Below are 6,460 nucleotides of genomic sequence, written 5' to 3' on the forward strand. Positions count from 1 at the left end.
AGCCTCATAAGCACTATTTTTACCTCAAAGGGCCAGGCTCCCTAGAAGGACTATACCTCCTATGATGCACCATAATTACAGACTTCCCATGATACATTATGATGCTTCGCTGTATATTATGGGGAATGTAATCTAGCCCAGGGAGCCTGGGGCATAGACAAGGACCAAGGCATGAGTCACCCGATGTATAACTTTCATGAGGCAACATGGCAGCTCACATGAATTTAATGCACGTGGCTGTTAAAATAACCCACATGTTTAGGACCCTGAGGACAAACAGAATAATTTGGACAAGCTCAAACAGTTTCCCAGAGAACACTTTGATTTGCCAAAACTGTATCCCTCCTCCCCCCCCCCCCCCAAAAAGCCCATCGGTGGGAAACTCCCAAGCAGTTTCTTCTTCACTAGCAATTAGGTGAAGCACTTAATATTTATATAAAATATTCACAAATAAACACTAGGTTGAAATATCATGATGGATACAGCACAACCTGTATAATCAAAGGAAAGCCACAATTAAGGAAGAAATATAATTAGGTGTCTTTTCATGACTTGGTACCATGAAATGAAACAGAAGGAGAGTTCATCAGGGGACTATCTTAACTAAGTGAAAGGACTGCAAGACATATGGTGCTTCACCTCTGTTACAACTGATCAAGCTCCAGGAGAAGTACAAAGTAATTTTCTATGGTATATAATAAACCCAAATGCATTTGGGATCAGTTCACCCTTTCTTGCTATACATCATTAACAAGAAAACCACTCAATTAGTCCTGCTTTTCCCTTCATGCACACAAATCTGATGCAAGCTTGCTGTTATAAGTTATTTGTCTAAGAAATAACTGGAGTATACACAAAAGAGGTGGCAGCAGGTGTACTGAATATAGAGCTATGTTATGTGGCGTGTTTTCTTCTCTTAGCAAAATCTCTCACTAAAGCCCTTAGAGTACAATTCATTTCACTTCCAGGAAGAAGCACTTTAGCTTTCAGAACTTTTGGGGGAAAACACCCATTGAATTCATATATTTTAGACAAAGTCTCACTGATTTAGGGCTAGCAAACAAAAATAGCAGAGAAGGCTTCCTAGGAGAGCAGCTTGCACACAAAGTCAGCAATAGGTATGGCCATATTAGAGATTAGACTGGTTAATTCATTAATTTGCCAAGGTAAAAAGAGCGTGAGAATGGTCTTTGACTGAGAATCAAAGGGATACTGCTGTACCTGGGGAGTTCTGTACTTACTAGTTACTAGACCTAAGTCTCTCTGCAAACCTTGTACGCCCTTTTCTTCAAATACTGGATGCAGGCCTACTTTCAATATTTTTTTAGACCATGAACTTTAGAGGAATGCACACATACCTTTCTGGAGTCCCACCTCCACCAGCTCTAAGGTACAAACCACCTTTCAAGGGGATTTTGTAGGGCAGCAACTGGCTACAGAAATCCCTCCTTCAACCCCACCAGCATGGCTCCATGCGTGTCTACACTGTTTGACAAAACAAGCCAAATCATGGAAATAAATAAAATAAAAACAGGTATCCTGGAGGCCTAATGCATATATTTCATCCATTTTTAGAGGGCATTTATCATTATTTGTGATTTTTTGCTACCAAGTCTGATTTACCTTGGAACTTCACATCGGCCTTAGGGTGGCTTTGAAGTATGGTGTGACTAATGCCTCTATTTTTAGTTGTGTAGCAGAAGCCAAGGAGAAATAATGAGCACTCATTTCAGCTCATCATGGTATTTTCTCAGGTGACTACACATTCATTTGACTCTTATTCTGGGAGTGCTGAATTTGTTCTCCATTAGGACAAATAAGATGCAGAGACCAACATGACCCCTGAAGAGTAGAGCTTCCCTTTATCTCAGCTGTTTGATTCAACTATTTATCAGGACAGCCTGTGTGCACAGTCTCTGAACAAAGAAAGAGATTTAGCAAAGATGACAAACTGAACCAAAGAAGCAAGCTGACAAGCAATTTATTGCTTATGTCTATCACCAAAATCAGTTTATGACATCAGTTGTTTGCTGGGGTCCAGTATCAGTTATTTAAAATACTTATTTTAATTAAAAGATGGGGATAAAAGAGCCCCCAAAACTCCATTTTGGCAGAAGACAGAATCCATGACCAGTTATTACACACAGGATTAGAAGTGGTATTATCAAGGGCAGCCATTCTGGAGACTGCTACTCTTTTACTTCAGGGATGTGCAAGTCTCATTAAACATTTTTTTTTAACACCTTGCATACATTTTAATGAACTAAAGTTATTGTGATAGACACAATCCTATTAATTCCTTCACATGCCCCCTCTGGAGATGAAGGCTGCCTATTTTATTTATTTATTTATTTTTTTAGGTAAGAGAACAAAGGGACAGACTGTGTGTGTGCGCGTGTGTGTGTGCACACGCACATGTATGTGCTTTGTTCATCTGGATGGAGCCTAGCACATGTGTGGAACAGCAAAATAACTCCATGTAGTATTATGTGGTATCAGATTTCAGTAAAACTCCTGTTAAAACAAAGCTTATCCTGTAATGCCAGTTTTAAATCTAGATGAGTATAAACAGTAGCACACAGCATGGTGACATGTGCATTTGCTGTGGCACTAGTTTACTTGCAAGTAAACAGTGCCGAGCAGGCATCTACATGTGCAGGGAAGCAGGAGCAGATTTGCTGCCAATCTGCTCCTGCTTGCAATGGGCTCCTGCTGCTACCAGTGGGGGAGCACCAAGCTCTGGCCTGAGCTGTCAACACCCAGCAGCCCTCTTCAAAATCCCACCCCACCTGCTGCTCTCTGACCAGCCACTTCACTGGCCAGGAGCAGCATGCACAGCACAGGGACAGCACGGTGCAGCACTCTCCTCACTACTTCTGCCGCCCTTCCCCACGGCTGTCCCTGCCCCAACAGCAACAACCAGCACCCTGTGTTCCTGTTGTCTGCCGCGTTGGCCCTCCTGGACTGCCGTGCCAACCGCCACATGGACCATGGCCATCTCAGCCCTTGCGGATCCCCCATGCACAGCAACCACCTGCCCACCCACCGTGTGCTTGCCACCTGGCTCAATCCCACCAAGGATCCTGATGACGTACTCCAGGATGCCACTGCTGAGGCCACCCTTGCCCTCCTGGGCCTGCAGCCCCGCCACCTATGGGCCTGCCAGGCCAGCCAGGACTGGTGATGGCACATCATCCAGCATGCCTGGGAAGACTAACAGTGGCTGCAGGCCTTCAGGATGACCCAGGACACCTTCCAGGATCTCCTGGAGCAGCTCTGGCAGCTGATGTCAAAGGCCAGCAGAGCTGGCATATAGTCCTGGTCCCACTGCAGTCAGCTCCAGCTCCATGCCCATGTGAAACTGAGGCAAACGGTGGGGCTGGGTGGTGCAGGACCTGGGGCAGGGGCAGGGCGAGGGGGTCCTGGCTGCTGGAGATGGCACAGGACCTCCTCCCATACCCAGGCAGGGGCCTGCTGCTGGCTGGTGGGTGGCTGCCAAGGGGCAGGAGGGACCAGGGGTGGGAGCTGCACAGCAGGCAGCATGAAGGTGACCACTAAGGCCAGAACAGTGTCCAGCACCAGGCAGTCATTGTCCATGGCCTGCACTGCCTGGCCCAGGACCACAGTCTTCTCCCACAGTGTTTCCACCCACTCATTCTCCAGGGCCAGGAGCTGTGCCTGGAACTCCAAGTCCTCCAGGCCCAGCACTGTGCCAAAACCCAGAACTCCAGGCCCAGCCCTGTTCCTCCTTGCACCAATGCCGTGTGTCCTCACAGACCACATCCTCCACCCACCACCTGTCCTGGCAGGCCATGTTATCTTCCTGCCAGGCTCAAGTGTCTTCCTGCCATGACCAGGCAGTCCACGAGGAGGGTCCTGTCCAGGGCTCAGGGCCCCAGCTGTGGGTGGCAGTATCCCAGCTGTATCCCAGCTGCCAAGTGTGGCCTCTCCCCAGTGTGCAGCTGCAGGCCCTGCAAAACCATGAAAAAGAAGCTCTTTGTGTGCATTTGCAACATTTCTGAAATGAGATGCTCTGTACCAGGGGCTATGCAGTGCCCAGCCTCAGATCAGGGTCTGGGCATGCATTGGTGCCCAGGGATCATGGTAAGTTGGTTGGGCCCAAACCCAGGCGGCTACCTGCCAAGACTCCTGTCCTCACATGCACCCCAGGGGCCAGTGGGCCACTGGGTGCTAGCCATAGTCAACCTACCTCCCCCACCCTGTTCCCAGGGTAGGACAGGCCAGGCTCCTGGCAGCACCTGGGAACTGTCCCCACAGCTCCTCCTGCAGGCCAGCATGTCTCCTGCACTGCCACCCAGCCTATAGTGGCAAGGCTTGTGGGGCGTGGGATTCCCAGACAACTGGGACAAGGAGCTGCCTGCACCCTCACCCTACCTGCAAGGGTCTTCTTTGGGAAGGCACTCCAGGGCCAGCCCCCCTGCTGCAGCACTGCTGTGCCTCAAGTGTGCTCCTGCTGCACATGTCCCAGGTGGTATGCGAGGAGATGTTTGCACAGACCCATGGGTGCCCAACCCACTGTGCCCTTCTGCTTCTGATGGCTGTGGTACCCCAGGCACACCTGCACACCTGGCATGGGACCCTGAACTATGACATCATGGGGGGGAGGGGGGCAAGCCAGGACTGCCCTACAACCTCTGCCACTACCTGGAGGGCTACCTGCGGCTGCACTACATGTCCCTTCCCCCACTGCCAAGGACAACATCACTGCTGACATTGATGTGTTCCTCAGCATGTGAGGGGCCCATGCTCACCTAACTGCAAGGGCACAGAGTACTCAAACTTTTCCACCATCTCCCACCTTCCTGCCAGTCAGCCCATCTCCTCTCATTATTCATACTGGAACTGGTCTATAGCCCATTTAAGGAGAAAGACTGACTGATTTCAGTGGTCTTCAGATCAGGTCTAGTGGGGGTGCATATCATCATCTCACTCCTGAAATGATCAGGTTTTCAAGATTCATGGATATGCAGTTTATTCACCTCTCATCACTGTGTATTTGAGTGTCCTAAGCCAGTTCTCAACCATGATCAGGTATATGAATAAAAACAAGACTTTTCTGTCTTTCAGACTTCCAGGTTGCTAAGTTGACCACATCTAGAGCATCTTGGCTCCACATATGGTCAACCAGTAACAGCTAATGCCTGTTATAAGTGTAATGCCTATTTTAAATACCAACATGTTGTCCCTGACAGACTTTAAGTAGGATCACTTGAAGGTGTGAGGGCTTTAAAATGTGTCTTTTAGGAGCCATACAGCTCGATTCACTCTATTTGATGGCAGAACTAACACTTGAACTCAGTCCGCCAATTTCCTGCTTTGAAGGAGACTCAATAAAAGCCATCTATAAAAGAATACTTTAAACAAAGGCATATGAAGCCACTCATTTATGACTCATGCATCCCCTGGGCCCCTCTACTACACAATATACATTGATTCAAATTGAAGTTTACCTCCCTGTGTGATAAGAAACTAAACTGGAACCTAGAAAGAACTGTATTGTGAGGAGTATTTCTCTCACTCCCTCCAGATCACTAAGGTCCTAACGCTTTGTAAACCTACCATTTAAGACTGATATTAATCTCCTGAAAAGGCACTTAGCAGAGCAAAACCACTAAGGTTATTTTGGAGGAGTGGGGATGGAATGGGGCAGCAAGGAAGCTATTTAGCTTTTAAAGGCTAAGTAAATGCAATGTACTAGCTTTTGAAACCACAGAACAGCAAGGCTCAGTCCTCGATGGCTCAGAGGCCACATGAGCAGTCAATGTTAACTAAACCCCTGGAGGAATCATGACAAATACATTCCATTTCAAAAGTATATTCCAGTTCCAGTATATCCATTAACATTACATGACCCAAGAGGGAAAAATCCTTTAGACATGGTAAAACTCCATAACGTTCACTGACTGCAAAAAATGCATGCTCAATGCACGCATTAAAGATTTTTAACGTGTAATATTTTCAGCAGAGAGCTGCACATGGCATAGGTGCTGAGTATGTCGAAACCCGAGGGCCCTGGACCTCCTTGGGAAGAGGGTAGAGTGACCATAATTGGGCAAGACAGTCCTAAAATGGAAACATCAAGTTCTGGTCCCATGCTGCATGACTCCAGAACAGCAGTTGTCCTGGATTCCCAGTATCATGCAGGGATCCAGATTTTCCATTCACCATGGAAAAACACAGGAAACAGCAGGTTTCCCTTTGCAGGCTGGACTTCAAGGAGCGGGACACAGAGTGCTATATGCATGTGTGAACATGTACATATGCATGTGGCCAGGAATATATCTCCAGGTGACGGTGGAGAGTATCTCCCCCAGCTGCCTGCAGGTAAGTCTATGGTGGGAGCAGACTAAGGGAGGGAGTGGGGCAGGGGCTGGACCTGGGGGTGCTGCCCAGCCAGAGCAGTGTATGGGATCTGGGGTCAGTAGAGGGATAGAGCCAC

Source organism: Alligator sinensis, unplaced genomic scaffold (assembly GCF_000455745.1).
Source record: "Alligator sinensis unplaced genomic scaffold, ASM45574v1 scaffold980_1, whole genome shotgun sequence".
In the NCBI taxonomy this organism is placed as follows: domain Eukaryota; kingdom Metazoa; phylum Chordata; order Crocodylia; family Alligatoridae; genus Alligator; species Alligator sinensis.